The sequence below is a fragment of the Rhagoletis pomonella genome, unplaced genomic scaffold (assembly GCF_013731165.1).
Source record: "Rhagoletis pomonella isolate Grant_MI unplaced genomic scaffold, Rhpom_1.0 Rhpom_scaffold_01423, whole genome shotgun sequence".
NCBI classification, from domain to species: Eukaryota; Metazoa; Arthropoda; class Insecta; order Diptera; family Tephritidae; genus Rhagoletis; species Rhagoletis pomonella.
In genome coordinates this window covers 9,717-31,888 of record NW_023459977.1, presented here as the reverse complement: position 1 = coordinate 31,888, position 22,172 = coordinate 9,717, and the positions used below count along the sequence as shown (strand labels likewise).

Below are 22,172 nucleotides of genomic sequence, written 5' to 3'. Positions count from 1 at the left end.
GCCCGAATTTCTTCGGAAATGTTGTCTTCCAAAGCTGGAATAGTTGCTGGCTTATTTCTGTAGACTTTAGACTTGACGTAGCCCCACAAAAAATAGTCTAAAGGCGTCAAATCGCATGATCTTGGTGGCCAACTTACCGGTCCATTTCTTGAGATGAATTGTTCTCCGAAGTTTTCCCTCAAAATGGCCATAGAATCGCGAGCTGTGTGGCATGTAGCGCCATCTTGTTGAAACCACATGTCAACCAAGTTCAGTTCTTCCATTTTTGGCAACAAAAAGTTTGTTAGCATCGAACGATAGCGATCGCCATTCACCGTAACGTTGCGTCCAACAGCATCTTTGAAAAAATACGGTCCAATGATTCCACCAGCGTACAAACCACACCAAACAGTGCATTTTTCGGGATGCATGGGCAGTTCTTGAACGGCTTCTGGTTGCTCTTCACTCCAAATGCGGCAATTTTGCTTATTTACGAAGCCATTCAACCAGAAATGAGCCTCATCGCTGAACAAAATTTAAAGCGCGAAACACATTTCGAACCGAACACTGATTTTGGTAATAAAATTCAATGATTTGCAAGCGTTGCTCGTTAGTAAGTCTATTCATGATGAAATGTCAAAGCATACTGAGCATCTTTCTCTTTGACACCATGTCTGAAATCCCACGTGATCTGTCAAATACTAATGCATGAAAATCCTAACCTCAAAAAAATCACCCGTTATTATCTGAACCATCAGTGTAGCCACACTTTTTTTTCAAAATTAGATTAAAAAAAACTCTGCAAAAAGATTTGCGGTTTCCAATTCATTTTTTGAAGTAACATTGTCTAAAAACATTGTAGGGGGAATCAATGAGCTTTTACGTTTGGAGTTCATGTAACGCCAAAATTCTTTAGGATTAAGTTTGATATTACTTTCGAACTTTTTGATATAGTTTTTAGAAAGAGCTTTAAATGCAGGCATGCAATATCGATATTTATCAAAAAAATTAACATAATCTGTAGCCATGAATTTCTTTTAGAAATAATTTCGTAATTTTTTTAATTTTAATATACAATTCGTATACCATGGTCTTTTTTAGGACTGAACTTTACAAGGGATATTTTTTTTTGTATGTGAACAACGCGAGTAGTTTCCTCGCGTTTTGGTTTTCAGTAAAACACTCGCGTTTTATATTTAAAACGTTATAAATGTTTTGTTTTAAGTAAACCTAATTAGGTATGTGTACATATACGTATGTAAAAATTCGGTGGCCGTTTTCCCGTGTGCGCTCGGTTAGGCGGTTGATATCGGAGTGTCCTTTCTCCACTTTCTTTTTGCCGTAATCATAAAGTGGTGCAAAGGTGCAGAGAGGCCATTAGGGTGCTCCTTCATTACAATCGGGCGATTGTACCGGTCTTCGGAACTCCGTAAAATGATTTTCGTGCTCGTGTTTTTGTGTTTGCAGTCAATTCGAGATATGGCCTTTTGCAACGTTCTGCAAAAAAGAGCAAAGCGAACAATTATGCAGAGGGCGTACAGAGCAGGCATTTTAATATTCTTGGGGCGTATAAATAAACGAGTAAATAAATATTTTGTTGTGGGCTCATGGGTTAGAGCTTATGGCATTGAATGCGCGGGGTCTTATTTATTGCCCTCTATTTTCAAAGTTTTGCGGCGGAACCGCTTATCACCCAATCAAATATAGTTTCTTGCGCTATTACATTATCTTGTATTTTTCGGACTCCGGGTCGGAGAATTTGTGGAAGTATGTCGCTTCCAATAACCAGATATATGGGTGTTGGTTTGCTGAAATGGGGGTCAGCTAGTTCATGGGCATTGAACTGTTTAATAACTGCCTTGCGGGTAGTTAGATTTCGGTCGCATGCGTTCTTAGTGCGTTTTGAGTTACATCCACCAATATGAAATAATTCCAACTATGAATGTTCGGTTGGGAGCTTCAACCTCTTTTGAGCTGCTGACGAAATAAAGGTTCTCTGGGACCCTTATTCAAGCAATGCTCTGAGTTGAAACTGTTCTCCTCGATGCTCTATTGTCACTATTGCAGTTGGGAGTAGAACTTCATTTTCATTGGCAATTCGGAGCCAGTTAACATGCGCGGAGTTTGAGCAGGTGGGTTGCTTATCCGACTTGTAGCTTGATAACTCTTGGGGGCAATCTTTGGTGATCGCAAGCGCTGTTCTGTGTTGCGTTATTACTTTTTGAGTTTGCATATTGGTTGGGTGGTGATCATAGGGGATCACTTGCTCTTTAATTTGTGGGTCTGTGATACTTTGGGTATGACAACAGCTTTGATTTATTTGTCGATCGGGGGTGATCGATTTATTAATATTTTCTTTTATGCTACCCTTTTTTGGAATGGCCTTTATTTGAATGAACATGAAGTAACGAGTTATGTCTTTTCTGACAATACATACATTTAAATGGTGACTTGCACTCTGCCATGGTATGTTTGAAGGCGAGGCAATTTCGGCATACTTTATTAGCTTTAACAAATTTTATGCGCCCTTGTTTCGCGTATGTTTTAAACATTGGACACTTTTTCATAGGATGTGGGGTGTTACATAAATAACAGGAAAACACCATGTTGGAATTGGTTGGAAAAGTCTTCATCTTATTTTGAGCTTTCATTAGATCAAAAGTCTTGCTTGCGTGTTTGGGGAATTTCATTTCTACCCTTTCTAACACTTGAAATCTGGACGTTAGGAATTCGTCCATTTGAGGCCATGAGGGAATATTTTTTCTGGAAGGCAGTGATTGCTCCCAAAGTAGTCGGGTATCTTTGGGTAATTTGGATACGCATATATGTATGAGGATGAGGTCCCAGCTGTCTGTCAAAACCTTTTGAGTATTTAAAACGGACAGACATGTTTTTATTTTACTCTGGAGATTAATAATTTGTTTACTATCTTCTTCGTGAACACTAGGAAGATTCGTTAAACCTTAGATTTGGTTGTCCACTAATATGCGTTTATTTTCGAAACGCTCGCTTAATGCTTGCCATGCCCGGTCAAAATTCTCGTCGCTAAGAGGTAATTGCTTGATGATTAGACCGGATTGCCCTTTTGTTTTATACCGGAGGTGGTATAATTTCTGCGCGGATGATAATTGGGGGTGGTTTATGTAGACGACTGTAAACATATCTCGGAAAGATTGCCATTCTTCATAACCACCGTGGAAAATCTCTGTATCACATGGCGGAAGTTGCAGATACATGTGAGGATTTTCCTCTATGTGTGAATTCTGTGCTTCTCGGGAGTGATAGCTTGTGGGACTTATAGCTCGGATCAATTTGAGTTGATCTAAGATCTTCGCTTTAGTCATTTCATAAGTATCAATACTAAATTGATACTTGCCTTCCGCCAACGCCAAAAAATTATTTGGAAGGTCTTCATCATCCTTTAAAGAAAGTGAGTCATATGCGGCTTGTAACCGTGCCCAGAGATTGTCAATAGTTTTTTCTTTTATTTCGAGGGGCGACTCTGTGAATTCCTCTATGGGAGAAGAGGAGAATCTGGCAGAATATCTCATGAAGCCATCATTTTCAATGTTAAATTTTTGCGCACACGGTCATGAGATTTTCCTCTTTCTGAGCTCTTTACTTCGGTAGAAGTCTGAAGCTTTTCCACTGTTTTCGAGGGAGTTGCTGTCCTTGGAATTTTGGAAATAACTTTGGGGCTTTGTTCAGTTGGCATTTTTATACTTAATTATTTTAGTACGTGTAGGAGGCTCTTTGTTGAGCAATTTGTTGTTAATTGGGTGTTTTTGTGGACTGTATGTATTTAAATGTATGTATATTTGTGACCCGTGAATTTTTCTACCAGGTTTTATTAATTATTTTGGTTTTATATCCCCAAAAGACTTTTATTTCGGAATAATGTTCGCAACAACCCTGGTATGTACATATGTATAAGGGCAGCGCAATTGTTTCACTGCGTTTTGAAAATGCATGCGTTAGTAAGTATGTAGGTATAAATATACGATTGTGCGAAAAACTTAGATGAACAAAGTGCATTAAATGACACCAACAATAGTTAGTACTGCTGGGAGCGCAGAGTTCTGATCTATTTGCTCTGCTTTATATGCAGATATAGTATGTATGGGTGGTACGTATGTTTGTGCAGTTGCAGTATGCTTTGAACTGCACTGCTTGTGGGGGCGAAAAATAGGCGCTTAACGTAAGCCAAAAATATTTGTTAGCAAGTAAGAATGTTTTTAAAAGCTGTGCTTTGGAATGCACGCTAATTTGGTTTGAGCAGGCGCTTTGTAATTATGCGCAAATGGATGAACGGGTGCATATAAGAAGGTAGGTAAGGGGATCACCATGCATGTATGTATATACGTATGTTTGTGCGTATTTATATTTAGGCGTTAGTGGGTAAGCTGACTGGTGTTTATATTGTTTATTGTGACAATAGAGCTGACTTTATTTCTTTTGGTGGTATATACATATGCATGTAGGTTTGTAAGGGGTATAAAATTGTGAAATATCTGATTAAAATCTCTACTATCTTGTCTTTTCTACTTCCCTTTAGTTTTCCCGCTTTTTACTTCTCTGTAGTTGCAGCCTCAGAAGGTTCTGCAGGTGGTTTTGCTGGTACAGACTACTTCGCCTAATGTTGTTGCTGCTGACCAAAGTTCTACTGCTTGCTTTTTGCTGTTCTCCTGTTTGATGGTCATCAAATTTTCGTTGGCTATTGCAAATTTCGGCTTGCTTTCCTTGTTGTTGTTGTATTGCTTGTTTTTCGTTTTTGTAGGATGCACACACTCAATTTTTTTTTTATAAGTAATTTTGTCTTGTTTTCCAGTTCACTGTCTTTGTATTTGTTTTAATGTTATTTTATGTATTTGCACTCTTAAGCGACTCAGTCTTGTGTTTTATGTAAGTAAATATATCCATAGGTTCCTTTCTTTATGGCGAAGGAGGACCATGAACAACGCAAGTAGCTTCCCCGCGTTTTGGTTTTCAGTAAACTTAATTAGGTATGTGTACATATACGTATGTAAAAATTCGGTGGCCGTTTTCCCGTGTGCGCTCGGTTAGGCGGTTGATATCGGAGTGTCCTTCTTTCTCCACTTTCTTTTTGCCGTAATCATAAAGTGGTGCAAAGATGCAGAGACGCAATTAGGGTGCTCCATCATTACAGTATGTATATATGTATATTAAATTTGATTTTAAAAATTTAAATACAGTTTCAACATTTAAAAACTTTAGCTCAATCCGAATCAATGTCCAAGATAATAGCATTTAAAGTTATAAAATCACAATATTTGAAATAACAATTTGGCTGCTTATTACTAATAGCATTAGATGGCAAGAATGAGTAAGCTTTAAGTTCATTGAATAGTGGGCCATGATGCATATCAGTTGTTGACACCGGGAGATCAGATTTATTGATAGAAAAGTAAATACTATTCTAATAAAGTCTATGTTTAAAATCCTATTCAGGTTATTAAAATAGCAGTTTATTTGAATTAAGTCTAAGAATGAAAATGTATCAAGCACATACGATTCGATTTCATTACAAGCATTAAGTAGATGGAGTTAAAAAAATATCGTCACGCGCATAATGCCAATCTAACCTGCATAAGTTTTAATCACCTAAAAGCTGTGACAGCCGGCAAAGCTTATGCATATAATCTGGCACACATATGCGCATAATAATTTTACCCTTCCAGACGGCAGTAATGCGCATAGACGAGCCGCAAGGTCGTGGGTTCGAGTCCCACGGCCAATAGAGTTTTCATTTGTTTCGTTTTCATTCTTTTTTTATAAGTTCTATAATTTTTTACGTTACTTTCAGTAAGTTGTTGTTGACTTTTTAATAAAATACAACTCTAAAAATTTTATTTAACTAATAGTAAAATAAAAAATGTGATATAAAATAAATGAAAATAAAATAAAGTAAATAATAAAAACAAAAAGAATTCGCAATCGCCCCAACCGAGGATCGAACCTGTTAGCTACAGGCTTGTAGCCCGCAACTCTCACCACTCGGGTACCGCGAAACTCGCCTGCTTTGTTTGCATACTTGTACAAAAGACAAAAGCTGGCCGTTTTTACTAGTGTTGTCATCGAAAATTCCCCGGATCCGAGCTGATTCCTAAAAATTTCGAGCATTTGTTCGGCTGCTTATATACATTTTTAAGAGGAAATTGGATGATTCAAAGCAAATAAACGCTGTTTATGCAAATAATCGAGCCCGTTTTTCAACCTTATAAGACACATATAATATTCACTACTTAACCTAAGCGATAAGTTTTTAATATTATCCAGGTGTAATTTGTAGAAGCCAAACGAACTATTTGGAGGAATGTAAGATACGCAGATTACAACGTGCTCCTTAGCACCAGGACCTAGTACGCAGAGCTGATCCAGAAGTGAGTCATTGTTTGGCAATTGAATAGTACAAACAAAAAAATACGCTTTACAGCAACCAGCACACCACCGCCACCTCTTTTAAAGCCTGTCTTAATGGCATCACGATCTTTTCGAAAGACGTGAAAAAGCTTTAGGCCAAAAAATTCTTCATCGGAAAACTGATCATTCAGCCAGGTTTTCCGCAATGACGATAATGTCATATTCCAATTGAGAAGATTATACAGAAATAGATTCAGACTCAGTACGCAATCCGGATACGTTTTGATGTACTATCGCAGCGCACGGCAGTGCGCGCGAGTGACAAAAGCAGCCACAGTAGCATGCGGAAATGACTCGCTTATATATACAGGAGATTTGAAAGTTTTTATCCAGATGTCCAATCGACACGTTTGAGACATCGTTGGAAAGGTCTTGCAGAGTGTGTCCAGAAAATGTATTCAAGCTTCATACACGATTAACCGGATTCTTAAAAATTGGGCTAAAACGTATTTTTGCTTTTGCCGGTTTAAGGGGGCATGTGGGTACACCCACCATATTTAGTGTTATTCTAGAGGCCAATATATACATATATATAAGATATAGAGGTAACTGTGTTTTAGTTCGTGTCTCCACGACGAGATGCTTTGATATGTATGTGGTATGTTCATTTATTTATTTTGTTCAAACTTTCAGGAATTAAAGCACAAACAAAACTGAGAAGGTTTTGTTCCAAGATGCTTTGATTCGTATGCCTTTGTGAGCGTGGCTGCTGCCTGAAATTCGAAAAAAGGCAATTTTTTAAACTACCACTGAGGCCGCACTACTCAGTTCATTTCATTGATGTGGGCATCAGTAAAAGGGTCTTCAAACAAGCTATCTAACGCTATCTTTGGTGTTTATAAAATATAAATACGTCATAACGTTATCGCCTGAAAATTACAAATCGGGCTGCTGAAAATAGAGATTTCGGGCATTTTCTCAAAAACTGGTCAGTCGATTTTATTCTAGGTTTCCACAAATCTAGCCTAAAACCTTAGCTTTAATCTGGTATATAGCTTATATCTGGGAAAACTCATGTTGTGGAGATACTGCGATTCAAATTGAAAAAATGTCGCTCCAAAAAGGGTCAAATGGTAAAAATTAACATAGCCGTATAATTTTGTTACTTTAAGATATAAAAATAACATACCCAGTTCCCCGACAAAAATTGCCCATTCCACGATTGCCACTTAAGCCGAAATTCCCTGCAAACCTGGGAATTTCCCGCGAGTTGCAAGTTGAAGGATGCAGCTGTGCTAATCACTTAGTACTTGTCTTAGAAACCACAATTTGTGTGTATTTTATAGTTTTTTTCCAGCCACATGCCGAAACTGTGATATTCACCATTTTAATTGTAGTTGTGTACACAGTATTTAACTATGCTACATGGGTTTATCACCCGCACTTAACCTACCTGGAAAGATGCATACAATATTACCTACAGTTCTATATAAATATGTATGCATGAATACATTTAGTTCACTAAATGTGCCGCTACTACTTACATAAAATGTATAAATTGCCACTGAGCAAAACTACTTGAGAAAAGATCATTAGTTTAATAGAATGAGTGCAACACCGAACACGTGATAGAAGTAAAACTTCTTAAAAAAGCACAGGAGTGAGCCCCACACCCGGTAGAAATCTTAACAAAAATAAACTACGAGACAATCAGACGAATACGGTTGTTTGTTGTATCCAAAGTTGGTACCAAGTTGATACGTTTTTATCATTTCTCATAATTTTTTTTATTTTTAATTTTTTCGAATACAAAGGACATGCTCATTCTTTTCCGCTTTATTCCGTATTCGAAAAATTATATGTTTCAATGAACACATCGATTTGAATACACAAATTAGATTTAGATAATATTTTTCGTACTTTATTTGAGAAAAATAAAACATTTAAATTATTGTTTGTATTTTCGTCGATTTTAAATTTGCTACCCCAAAATAATTGATATCAAATAAAACACCTCTTTGAGCTAAAATTTTCGAGTGACGAAAGCTGAACTAGAAACACAAAATTTATGATATCATATTCGTGACGAAAATTATACGCATGTTTTAACTGCCTTTGAAACGTACGGAATTTTTTTTTTTATTTATTCGGAACGTTGCGAAATTCCGTCTACTGCTAGAAATACAAAATAAAAAACAGAACTTTTGCAACGAGTCGTATGAATAAAAAAGATTTTCCCTACGTTTCAACGGCAGTTAAAAAATGCGTATAATTTTCGTCACGAATATGATGTCATAAATTTTTGGTTTCTGGTTCAGCTCTCGTCACTCGAAAATTTTACCTCAAGGAGGTGATTTATTTATCTTTAAGTTATCAGCATCAATCGCCAATTGTTTTGTTGGTTGGGTGGCTGTGTCTGTAGTTTTTGAAAAAACTTAAAGGGCCTGACACGAACGTCCCTTGGCCAAAGTTCAGGGTTAAGCAACTTTTCATAAACTGATAATAGGCACCCAATTTTAAATTTATTCTGTTATGTGAGGTTGCCTTTTTAATCAACATATGGCAGGACAATTGATCTCCATCAATACCAGCGTGCTTAACAACATATTTAGTGAAGTCACTTTCCACAACAGTATTCATGAATGAAGATAAATGTAACCACTTTTTTTTATATGTCCATTCCTTATATTTTCTGACTAAAACAGTGATGCGCAGAGAGAGCTTTTACTCTATACGCGCCTATACAAAATGTATGGAAAGTTTAACCGTCCTGTTCATGAATAATTTTTCTCCTTAGTTCGCATGGCTGGGTACCGGGGTATCACAAAGAAGTTAAGGCAGTTCCTTTGCTAATTTTGAAAAATCATGTAAGCTGCGAGTTTATTTGAATTAACGGAAACATATTGATTACAAATTACTCTTCTGGCAACCGTGTTAATTTTTTTGTTGTGAATTTACAAATCCTGAATAGCCCTAATGTTTAATAAATAACTATAATGATTATCATTTAAATTGCGACTAGCGTGCAGTGCTTTTTAAGTGAAGACAATTTAAAACAAGTAAAAAAGTCTAAGTTCGGGCGGAGCCCAACAATAAATACCCGCCGAAAGTATTCAATATAGCTTTTTCGCCTTTCCGAAAACTACCGCTACATGGTATGTCGGGGTAGTTTTACCCCTATTTCAAACATATTCGATATAACGGTCAATTAGACATAATGAGATAAACTTATATACATAGTTATATGTGGGCGGTATCACGCCCATTTTCCAAAATTCCCTTAATTATGTTACTTATTTTCAAGGGATTGTTGCTAGTATAAATTTAGAGCAAATTGACGTCCTTAAATTTCGAAATATCGAAGTTTCAAGCATTTCTCAAATTTACCGTTATTTGAAAAGTGGGTGTAATTTTAGTTCAATTTCAATAATTTTCAAAGTTTTGCTTTTATGTCGCAAGAGTAATAATCATACCAAGTTTGGTACAAATTAATCGAGCAGTTACCGAGATACACATATATGGTCATAAGTGGGCGGGGCCACGCCCATTTTCCAAAATTTTACAACAAACGTATTTTCTGTTAAATTTTTATTACAAACGTCAATTTTGAATAAATTAGCTTCAGTATTTACTGATTTATCGAAGATTTCGTACTTCAATAAATTACCGTTATATGGGATGTGGGCGTGATTATTGCTTCTCCCATTTTCCAAAAATGTATAATATTCTTATTATGATTGCAAATATAAATGTTGAGTGAATAAGCTTCAGTAGTTAGTAAAATTTCACAGTTTTCGTATTTTTGTAACCTACCGTTATATGAGAAGTAGGCGAGTTTTGTCCGATTTTGCCCATACCAAGTCCACATGCCAAGTTTCGTTAAGATATCTAAATTTTTACTCGAGTTGTCGAGTGAACAGACGGACGGACGGACAGACAGTCAACGCTTAATCGATTTCTCTTTTCATTCTCATCATTTATGTATACATTTGTCTATATATATCTCGACTCGTTTTGGTTGTTACAAACAACCGTTATGTGAACAAAGTTATAATACCCTTGTGCAGAAGTGCGCCCCGGGTATAAAAACTTAAACTTTTTTTCATGTTATGTAACCAATTATTATTTAGATGAGACCTATATACTAGTGGTACCCGGGTTCCCAAGCCATGAGAACTCATGATACAAATATTTAAAGGTAAAACCGCTCGCTCAATTTGTCGGCCATCATTTATTTTTTGAAGTTTGTCTACTTTATAAAACTGAAATTTTGAGAGCAACTCAAATGCCAAGTAAAAGTAAAACAAAAAACAAATAGATGAAAATATTCAAATTTTCTTTTATTTGAGACGGAAAATGAGAATATATTTGTGAGATTGAAAATTTGAAAACATTTTTGTTATGTTAGCAAACTTCAAAAATGTCCAGGCTGCCTCTCAGCGCTTTTACCTTCAAATTATTGCATCATGATGAGAACTAATAATATAAAATTATTTTAATCAAAAACCCATCCTTATGAAACTATATTTAAATTTAGTTTTTCTCCATCTTGAAGAAAATTGATAGTGTTAGGAAGTCACCAGTTTATAAACAAATTGCACTTGAATATGCAAAAGGTACCCGGATCCATGAAGAGGACGGTTAAAAGAGCTTTGCCCGCACTGAGAAAAAGGATTAGTTTCGACAACTACAGATATTTAGTTCCCGAATTTTGACAATATTTGGGAACTGCTACCATTTGTTGGTAATTATAGCTAAATATATTAAAGCTTCTCATATTCATCTAGGTTGTACCAAATCGTTAATTTAGTTGAAGGGTTTGGTAAATAATAATAATAATAATAGATTGGCGCTTACACATATGTTAATGTTTGGCCGAGCTTCTCCTCCGATTTGTGGCGTGCGCCTTGATGTTGTCACACAAAGCGGAGGGACCTACAGTTTTACGCCGACTCCGAACGGCGATGGTATTTTTATGAGAAGCTGTTTTTCATGGCAGAAATATACTCGGAGGTTTGCCATTGCCTGCCGAGGGACGACCGCTGTTAAGAAAAAAACCTTTTTTCTAAATTTTTGCGATGTTGCTTTGACCAGGGTTTGAACCCAGGTGTTGCGGAGTGGAAGCGCGCACTGCTTACCACTACACCACAGCGGCCGGGTTTGGTAAATACTAATGAATATTTTTTGAAGCATATTTCTACATTTCATTCAACTTAACGTATGGTTCATAAAAGGATGTCATTAAGCTCTGCTAATACAGATAAGCTTTCTTTCAACACATGCTTTAGTCATAGTTACCAAATCTTAGTTGAGGAAACCATGATTTGGTTGTGAGCCACCCCTATATAATGCTGAGCGCTCTCTGAGCACATGAGTGTTTCACATACGAAGAGCGCCAGCTGAGCAGTGCACACAGTCCCAAGATTGATAGAATGCAAGATTGCGCCAATGAGAGAGAGGATTTTTGAGCGTAATTTATGCGTGACGTCATCTTGGTGCAATTGCGAGAGAGAAATGCCAAAACGCATATAAAAATATGTAAACAATGCAGCAAAATGTGTTAGTTTTAAGATTACATGGCCCAATTTTGTAGGAATCAATAAATGTACAATGATCGATTAATTAGGAACACGTAGCAATAACTGTGGACATGTAGCTCTTTAGGTAAGTACGATTTTTAGCACATGAAAAAATTGATGTATTAACAGTGTTTGCAATTTCATGTAGACCAAAGGGAAGGTGTGCAGCAAAGTGGATTTTTGGACTCGCCATTGTAAAAAGCCATACAGAGTGCATATTTATATTTATATTTGTGGACGGTAGCCAACCATCATAAACTCCACAGCTGTTGACTCCACAGCTTTTATTTGATGACTTTTGTACCACTTCCGAGAGGATGCATGAGTGTGGCTTCTTTGGAAACAAATATTCTATGTAACTAAAACATAATTTATAGCTGAACTTTTAAATGCATAATAATTTGGCCACTGTCTTGTATTAGGTACGTAACAGCGCGATAAGATGCCGCTGGAATTAGCGCCTGGCGACCTTATCTACTGGTGCATTACCTCATACCAGCACTAAAAATATTATTTTCAATATCTTCACTAGTGAAGTGCTTCATGCACACACAGCTCGATTTGGTGTTTAATTCAACTTATATCGCACGCTTTCCTTTTGATTTCACTATTACACTTTGCCACGGCACACTTCATTTTGCTTTGTAATGTCTCAGTAATTGTTTAAAACCACGCAGAAATATTAACGCACATATATTAAAATTGTTATTTTGTTGTATGCTCACAATCAACAATTGCACCAAGATGACGTCACGCACACAGCTGATGCTGTCAAAGTCACAAAGAGCGAATTAGCGGTACCGCGATTAGCTCAATCTCTATTTATCTCAATCATGACACAGTCCCACTTATTGAATCGTTTGAAGGCGCTACCCAGAAAGAACAGTATCTGTAAAATTATCTATATGTATACTAATTATATAAAGAGAAGTCCCTTTTTTTTGTAACAGGTAATCTCGCGAATGGCTGGTCCGATTTTCATGAAAAAATTTTACTTTTTTCGGGTAGGTGGACCAGGGACCGGTCTATTCGAAAAAATCTTATTATATCCGATTTGCTTAAAATTTAGTACGTAAGTAGCTTTTTAGCATATATGACCCATTTTTTCCGGGAAGTGGTCCAGGGACAGATCTATTCAAAAAATCGAAATTATGGTCCGATTTGCTTAAAATCCGGTACGTAGGTAGCTTTTTACATTAGGATATGTGGTCAATTTTTTCCGAGAAGTGGACCGGGGACTGATCCATTCGAAGAAATCGTAATTATGGTCCGATTTGCTTAAAATCCGGTACGTAGGTAGCATTTTGCCTGGATAAGCTTATAGATTCCTGTTTTCCAATTTTCATGCAATTTCGAATATAAATAGCTTTAAGTAACGACCATATCAAGGGGCGAATTCGTCACTAGGCAAGATTTTTTTTGCGCCAATTAGAAACAACGGATACTGTCAAAATATTATTATAATATATAATATATCTCAACTAATATATGTTTAGAAAGCCGTTTGTTAGTTTTCGCAAGGCTCGAAGCGGCTGAACCGATTTTTTTGAAACTGCCACCTGCCGCACGTGTCCCAAGGATGGTTTTAGGCTGAAAAAAATCTATATGTAAAGGGGGGCGTGGCACTTCCCATACAAACCGAATTTCTCATGCTACATATCTCTGAAAGTGTGCATGGTAGAGTTTTGGAAATTGGTATGGAGATATACGAAATCAATCGCATACCCTTGGAGTAAAATTTTAGCTATTGTAAAAAGGGGTGTGACATCTCCCATACAAACCGATTTTTTCATACTGCTTATCTCTGGAAATTTTTTGGTAGAGTTCTAGGGTTTTGTATGGAGATGTACGAAATAAATCGCATACTCTTGCAGAAAAATTGGATCTATTGGAAAAGGGGGCGTGGCATCTTCCATACAAACCGAATTTTTCATACTGCCTATCTTTGGAAGTGTTCATGGTAGAGTTCTGGAACTTGGTATGGAGATATACGAAATCAATCGCATACTCATGAAGAAAGAGGGCAGCTGTTGGAAAGGGGGGCGTGGAACCTCCCATATAAATCGAATTTTTATACTGCATATCTCTGAAAGTATTCATGGTACAGTACCGGAACTTCGTATGGAGATATGTATATAGTTGGAATCAAGCCCATACTCATGGTGAAAATTTGGCCTATTTTAAAAGGGGTGTGAGGCCTACAAACGTACCGACCTTTAGCTATCTTTAAATTAATTTTTTTATTCTTCTGTAGGTGTGTTTGTGAGTGAAATCCTCCTAAATGGTTGTACGGATTTTAACGAAACTTTTTGTGTATTTGAGTGGGTCTCCGGATGGCTTAGTTTCACAATTTAATCCTACAGTTGGCGCTGTAGTTGAGTTATTACTTAAAATCTTATTTATGATCCGATGTGGCTAATGTTTTAAATATGTATGCAATACTATTGCAAAAACGTGCTGCGAAGTGGTGCTGAAGTCGAGCTATTACTAAAAATAGCCAAGTGAGAAAAGGGGCCGTGAAGGTCAGATTAAATCGACCTGTTGCACCATTGAGTATATCGAACGCTCCAGGGTTGCAATTGGCCCAATGGATGTGATTTTCCAATATTATTATGCGTTCAAACTTTTAAGGTATTTCGTCTGAAATAAGTATATATATATTGCATTTCTGTAGAACAATGATTCGCACCCATTTTGAAATTGCCACCTACTATACTGTAAAGCTTCTAGGACATTCACTATAGAACCGGGTCATTGTTGCCGCCAGGGAGTGAAGAGGAAAAAATTTATTTCGTTTTGCGAACAACCGTGCTATGAAATGCCGCACAACTGGAGAATTTCAAGAACGGATATAACACTTTCCTTAGGTTATTTAAAGCGGCAAATCTTAGCAGACAAATATGCCAATGAAAATCGTAAACGTGAATTGTTGGTGAAAATGTTGGACCAAAAAGTTTCAATAAAATATATAAAAATTTTGGGCGGGACGAAGTTCGCCGGGTATGCTAGTAAGTTATATAGCCCATAGTACTACAAAAAGTATGCGTGAGAAATTCAAAAACTTTCCATCATTTCATGAAGGGCTGTGGGACAAAACTCACGGATACTCTGCTGTACATGTGAGCATCTTTCCTTTTTCGTTGCATGGAATTTTACTATTATGTTATTCTATTGTGGTCTCATTTCAACGTGCTATTGTTAAGAGCTTTTTTTCTGCTAAAGAGATAGAGTATATTCGATTAAGAATGTCCACGATTTAGCTTTCCCTGATTCCATATATACACATTTGAAGTTGCCTTTTATTGCCTTTTTTAAGATATTTGCCTTTTTTTGCCTTTTCTACCTTTAAAAAAGTGATTATAGCATTTAAAATATTTTTTTTAAGATTAAAAAATATACACATGCCCATGCGGCTTATAGAAGCACAGGGACCTCTTGCCAAATTGGTGTTGAAAATATTCAAAGCCGTTTTCTCAGCTAACGTAGGCTTGAAGACAATAAGGGGTGTGGATAAAATTGTAAAGGGCGAGGAAAACGCCCTTATTTCTGATAATATGAACGTTTCAAACGTTCCATTTTTAAATTGGGCTCCACTTGTATCAACTTACGTCGAGCGCACATTTAGTACATTCAAGGCTTTTCTTCGCGAAAATCGAATGAAAATGCTGCCAGAAAACTTCAAAATGCATCTTATGGTTCAATGTTACTACAACTATACAGATTAAAGTTTTATGAGTTAGAAACTGGAAAGGATAAAATAGTCAAATATTCAAAGTACAAATTTTTCATATAATGAAACTAGTTCATAGTTTTTCTCTTTTTACTTGAAATATAAGCATTTTTAAAATAAATATAGTTTTTGATTGTTCTTCGTATTTTCTGTCTTTTTTTAGTGCCTTATTTTGCTTTTTTTGCAATACCTTTTTTACCTTTTCCTGCCTATTTCGCTATTTTGTTTTGCCTTTTTTTGCAATACCTAGTGCCTTTTCCTGCATTTTTCGCTATTTTATTTTGCCTTTTCCAGCCTATTTCGTTACTTTATTTTGCCTTTTTTATAGGTTTTTAGGTCCTAAAAATCCATTCCCTGGTGATAACTAACATATCGGGCATCGCATAAATATTGCGTAGTATTAGCCTGTTATAAATGTATTTTTTACCTGTTATACTTATTCGTGCAGATACCGCATAAATAACAAAACAAATAACAGTTAATATTTTTATATAAATTTTTTATTTCACTCCATTACTCCAAATTTATGGAAGTATTAAATTTCTTTAATACCACGTAATACAACCAATCACATTTATACAAATGTATGTCATTTTAAATAAAATAAAAATCTAATACATATTATTTTATTTTATTGGATAATAAACTCAAATACAGCCCTCCTTAATGAGTAACTACCAAGAGTCTGCATTAAATTACGTGAGCTAATTCCTAAATGTAAAATACAAATCGTAAGTCTCTTATTTCTAAGGCAAAGAAGATTAAAATATTCCGCTTGCGGACTTAATGTGCTTATTGCAGTTAAAATAGACTGATGCTTTGTATTTCTATATATATTTAGGAATTCTTACAGCCTTATTCTGTATCACGAACGATTCGTCTGCAGACGACAACATCTCTGATTACGATTTTATACTCTATCGGTCGTCTTCGTCTTGCTTTTCATATATTACGTTACGTCTCGGTTGCGTTTAAACCGGCTAGAATGATGCCGCCAGACTAATTTTTTGAAGCATTCCTCTGCCGACGAATCGGCTGTTAATCAAAAGTTCGGAAACAGGTAATCACAAATAGATTTCGTATTTACTTAGAAATGTGTTGTTAATTACTAATCACATACCCCTTTTCAGTGTTGCCAGAACTTTTTGGACGAACCGGCTAAATTGGCAAATAAAACCGACTAAAAACAGCTAAAATGTTTCAACTAAATCTCACATGTTTTATTTAAATAAATCACGAGTAAAAAGACTATTTCTTGGAGAGAAGTTACAAATTCGAGCCGGAAAAAATTTTGCCAGCAAGAATTTGCAATTAGGAAAAACATATGATTAATTTAATATAATTAATTTAGTTAATTCCAATGATTTGAAAGGTACTCAAGGAAAGGAATGCAATCTCAACCAGAGTTGATATAGTAAACCCGACAAAGAAATTGAATCGTATGTTGAAGAAAGGCGGACTGACAAGATATATACACGTAGATCCCGTTTTTTGCCCCTCTGAAAGAATTCTAAAAATTCTATACAAATTTCTTTTGTTTGAAATGCAACCGTGGACACTAGCTGGCAGAAAAACTTGCAAATTTGCGTTCGTACAGAAAATTGCAAGTTTCTCTACATGAGAGAAAATTTGGGAGCATTTTTTTTTACTATCTGATATTTTGAGTGATAATTCCCGCTGGATTTTCGACGAACAAACCTATTGTCTTCCCTACAAGGCCTTTTCAGACTGACCGATTCTCAATACACTCAAATAGAAACCAATACACATAAAAAACGCTGTAAAAATTTTCCTTCAATTTTAAGGCAGTAAAACAACGACCTTAAGTTAACATCAACCGAGGCCATATGTTGACAAGGGATGCAAAATCACAGTTACACAAAAGAACTGGTCAGATTTTTCAGAAATCGCTTCAATTCTGATGTAAAATATGATGCAAAAGACTGCAGATCTCCCATTTGGATGACCGGTCATATGACCGGCAGATGTCTCGTAGGATTCCCAGAGAGTTTTGCTTTACATAAAAATTTGTGCTCTTTTATTTTCATTTTGACTCACTTCAGTGTTGGTTTCTTTAATTCAAGTTGGCATTCGGTTTTTGGAATTTAAATAAGTTCTCAGCAAAAAAGTTTGTTTAAAACAAGTAAGAAAGTCTAAGTTCGGGCGGAGCCGAACGTTAAATACCCGGCGCACGTATTAAATATATGTTTGGCACCTTTCCGAAAGCTACCGCTAGATGGTAAGCCGGGGTGTATCAATTTTGAGTAAATTAGCGTCCTTCAATTTCGAAATATTGAGGTTTCAAGCATTTCTGAAATTTACCATTATATGAAAAGCGGCCGTAATTTTAGTCCCATTCCAATAATTTTCAACGTTTTTCTTGTATGTGGCAAGCACAATAAAAATACCGAGTTTGGTACAAATTGGTAGAACGGTTACCGATATACATATATGTGATCATAAGTGGGCGGTACCACGCCCATTTTCCAAAATTTTACCATAAACGTATTTCTTGGTAAAGATTTGTTGCAAGCATCAATTTTGAATAAATTAGCTTCAATATTTACTGATTTATCGAAGATTTGTATTTCTCTAAATTACCGTTATATGGGATGTGGGCGTGGTTATCGTCCGATTTTAAAAATTTTCGGCGGTTTTGTATGCTGTACCAAGGCCAACAACTGTGCCAATTTTGGGAGAAATTGGTGCAGCGGTTACCAAGATATTCACATGTAACCATAAGTGGGCGTGGCTACGCCCATTTTCAAAAAATTTATAATATTCTTATTTTTCGTCTAAAAATGGCTTAATCGATTTCTTTTTTCATCCTGATCATTTATGTATACATTTATCTATATCTATCTCGATTCGTTTTGGCTGTTACAAACAACCGTTATGTGAACAAAATTAATATACCCTTGTGCACAAGTGCGCTCGGGTATAAAAATACATATGTGTACATAGCAGAGAGCTGCATGGATACACTCAAATTACATTTTAAGTCACTCGCTTTCTTTTCACATCTGCACACACTCGCACTCATTTATTTCCAAACATAACGTGCGATAGCAATTGCATGGCATAACTGCTGTAATGAAAGCATCAAAGAAAAATCATTTGTAAAGACAATTTTTGTTAATTTTATTGGTTTCCTAACTGCATATTATAATGCAAAAATATCAACTGATTAAGGGCACCATCATTTGACAAAAGGTGGGATCTTTTGTCAGAAATAACATTTCCAGCAGAATAAAAAACTGGCCTGTTCGAGGCAAGTAATAAAAGCGGTATTACTGCCGAACTGATGAAAAATGGCAACATTGTTGCAACTGCCCAACTAATATTACATTCCTAGAAATTCACATAGAACGCGATACTTTAATAATTCGCGCAACAATGCGGTTGTGATTGCAACTCGAACAAGCCCACTCTTTCTGACGATGCGCTAGTTGAAGGAGTGGCTATTACTCTACGACTGAGTTTTTGCAGCAGCGGCATTTCGCATTTGTGTACCTCCCACCAATTAATTATATCGAAGTACGTATGAAAATATACCTCAATATTTTCATATCGCCGCAGCTCTGCAGTAGCTTTATCAGTTCAGCTCACAAAGGTAGGGGGTTTAAGAAGACCTGAAAACAGCTCAAAGTTGTCTGAAGGTAACAATTTGTGGTTCCGTGTAGAAATAAGCGAAATCGGCCCAATTTCATACAACCCTGCCTGACATGAAAATTTTCTCCACGATAAGGCTAGTAGCCATTTCTAACAGATTTTGGGTCGCTTAGTCAAAAATGGAAACATATATACATATTTGAAATTTAAGAAAACAAGGCAAATAGCAAAATCGGCTAAAAACGGCTAATTTTTTCTGCAAAGCGGCTAACAAATCGGCTGCCGGCTAAATCGAAATTTCTCCGGCTGTTTGCCATCGCAACCGGCTAAATCTAGCCGGAAAACGGCTAAAATGGCAACACTGCACCTTTTGTCTAAATATTTTAAAAGCGACATTTTGACTTCTGTTTTTTTGTTTATTTAATGTTTTTTAATTTTTTTAAAAAGTATGTGTAACTTATTATGTAACAAAACCCATGTAAATCGAAATTTCAAACTTTTTATAAAAATTAGAAAGGTTCAACAAAGTTTTATTAAAACTGCATTTTTTTTGTATAATAAAGTGCAAATGTGAAGTTGCTGAAAATGTTCGTTGATTTACGGTAAATCAACGAATGTTTTCAGCAACTTCACACTTGCACTTTATTATACTAAAATATAACGCGATATAAAACTGTATACCCAAAATCTTTTTAATAAGTTCTAATTAAAAAATTTGAAGTTTTAATAAAGTTTGTTGAATCTTTTTAATTTTTATAAATATTGAAATTTGGATTTATATGGGTTTTGTTAGATAATAAGTTATACAGACTTTTTTGAAAAAATTAATGAGCATTAGATAAACAACAAAACACGGAAGTCAAAATGTGGCTTTTAAAATATTTAGACAAAAGCTGTATATTTACTGTATATAATGTAACGTTTAATAGGTGCTTAATAGATACTTAATTAAAAAGAGTTACGAATTACTCCAGTCAATTTACATCATTCAGTAGACTATTGTTTGAGAGAGATGCCTCATTTACCCTGAAAAATAAAATTAAATAATATAACAAAATATTTTAATTAAACCATAAAGAGAACTTACTGGCTGGTGACTGAACGATTTCCCAACAATTTCTTCTGTCGCCACCTGTTGTGGCTCAGCTCGACACATTTGCGGAGGATTTTTTCATAGGTGGGTCGTCCTTCAGATTGAAACACACCTGTAAAGAATTACGCAGAATTCAAAATGACATTGTTTGGAACTTATGTTTATCTATTTACTTTTAATAACTTGCATTTAAGATATAGTTCGATCCATAACAGATACCATGTAAATAAGTTTCAAAGCTTACACAAAGTTCACAACAATTAATCAAATTTCTAAATATTTTCATCAAAGTTTCACATATTTTATTCCGAATTTTTTTGCTGAGATTGTTGCGCACACCCTCTGAATAAAAAGTTTGAAGTATTGAAATTTGATCGAACTATATTTTAAATGAAATTATCTCCGAAAGATTGAATTGTTGGGTGAAACGCTTGAGTAAATTTTTCTGTACTACCGAATAAAATTTCGTTGACAAGCTTCAGCTTAGTGAGCGCTTTCTTATTCTTTCTGCCATCAAAATTAAATAAAATTAATAGCTCATCCGTCAAGATCTTCCGCAACACATCGTCAACCGAACTGTTCGCTCTTTTTAACTTGAATAAATACGTTCTCTGCAAATTGGAATGTTATAAAATTATAAAATTACAAAAAAAAACAATAAAGTCTACCATTGCTTCGGCATATTCTCTTGACGTTAACTTCTCTTCAATGTCGAATGCATCGTCAATGGTTCATATAGGTAATGTAGCTGCGATTTCTAACTCAATAGGATTTTCAACTTCTCCTGTTAAACGGCCGACAGAATGCCGAACTTTGGTTAAGACCACTTTGCACTCTCGAATCGTCTGATGATGTGCCATTATAGGACCTCTATCGAGAACCTAATGTATAAAGATAACAATATGCATACAAACACCCACTAGAAAAATTTTCTTACATAGATTTTTTTTACAAAGTAACAAAAATCATAAACTTTTTATAAAAAAAGTAGTTCAGTTTATAATATGAACCATTTAAATATAAGTTTCAAACTTTTTATAAAATTAAAAACGTGTGTTAAATTTTCAGCAAAATTTAAAGCTTTTTTGTCAGTAAAAAAAAAAAGTTTTGGAATGCAGTTTTATAGCCCATTAAATTTTAGTACGATAATGTGCTGGTTTGAAGTTGCTACAAAATCCCGTTTTCTTTAATGTAGAAAAATTTAAAACATACTTTGTATGGAAGAAAAGGAGAAAGGGATTTTGGTTGCAATTACAAATCAGCAAATTATTCTAAAATTTAATGGGATATATTGTTTGAAGTTTTGCTGAAAATTTTACAAAGTTTGAGACTTATATTTAAATGGTTTATATTATAGGCTGAACCATATTTTTATAGAAAATTTATGATTTTTTTGTGTGGAAGTGGAGGTATATAAAAATAATACGTTTTCATTAACCGCTTTCTCCAGAGTATCTAGCATATTAAATATTGCTTTCTGGGTTCTAAAATTGCGTTCAGAAGATCTGTTATTGCTGAAAAGTAAAATGAAGTTAAAAGAAGTCCATATTTAAAAGCGTATTTAAGTACAGAGATAAAGGGTGCATTCGAAAACGCACTCGAAAAATAGGTCTAACTTGCGCAACCTAATTGAAAATTAGCATCTAACCGTGGTTGCGCACATTTGGCATTACCATCTGCTGAGGTTAAGAAACAAAAAAGGCTGATGCTTTGTATTTTGACGTTTTCGAATGCACCCAAAATTATAAAAGGAAAAAACAATAAATTGTATGTATGTATACCTTTGTTGTTATCACTG

General features: G+C 35.4%; 1 pseudogene; it reads right to left on the bottom strand.

Moving 5' to 3' along the window:
• Positions 1–20,255: 20,255 nt before the first annotated feature.
• On the bottom strand, positions 20,256–21,313 carry LOC118752356 (annotated as a pseudogene).
• Positions 21,314–22,172: the final 859 nt, after the last annotated feature.